General features: G+C 31.8%; 1 pseudogene; it reads right to left on the reverse strand.

The window, feature by feature from the left end:
• Positions 1-129: 129 nt before the first annotated feature.
• Positions 130-248, reverse strand: LOC112475900 (annotated as a pseudogene).
• Positions 249-515: the final 267 nt, after the last annotated feature.

Raw genomic sequence — 515 nt, forward strand, 5'->3', positions numbered from 1 at the left:
ATGGTTTCAATACATCGCTATCAATATATCATCAATGTGCATAACTGGAATACCTACTCTCCAATAATACATATTGTGTTTAAAAGATTCTTTTTATTTATTTATATTTATTTTATTTTATTTTTTTAAAACCTACAACACCTGTTCTTCCTAGGTGGTCTCCCATGCAAGTACTAACCAGGCCCGACCCTGCTTAGCTTACGAGATCAGATGGGATTGGGCACGTTCAGGGTGGTATGACCGTAGACTTTAAAAGTTTCTTTAAAATATAGTAATTTAATCCCTAAGAATTATCCCAGTGGTGCTTATTTAAAGTTCAGTAGCATCCTGATAAGAAAAACATTTTAGACCAGGAATTGTTTTTCACTTTCTCTGCTTGTCTATCTAATCAAAAAATAAAATATTTGAATTTTAATCATCCAACAAGTATTTATAGGAGTCACTCTAAGAGACTATAATCTTCTCTTCAAATCTAGAAGAGTTGCTAATAGAACTTTCTCTCGTTAATTGAGTTT

The sequence above is a fragment of the Pteropus alecto genome, unplaced genomic scaffold (assembly GCF_000325575.1).
Source record: "Pteropus alecto unplaced genomic scaffold, ASM32557v1 scaffold152, whole genome shotgun sequence".
In the NCBI taxonomy this organism is placed as follows: Eukaryota; Metazoa; Chordata; class Mammalia; order Chiroptera; family Pteropodidae; genus Pteropus; species Pteropus alecto.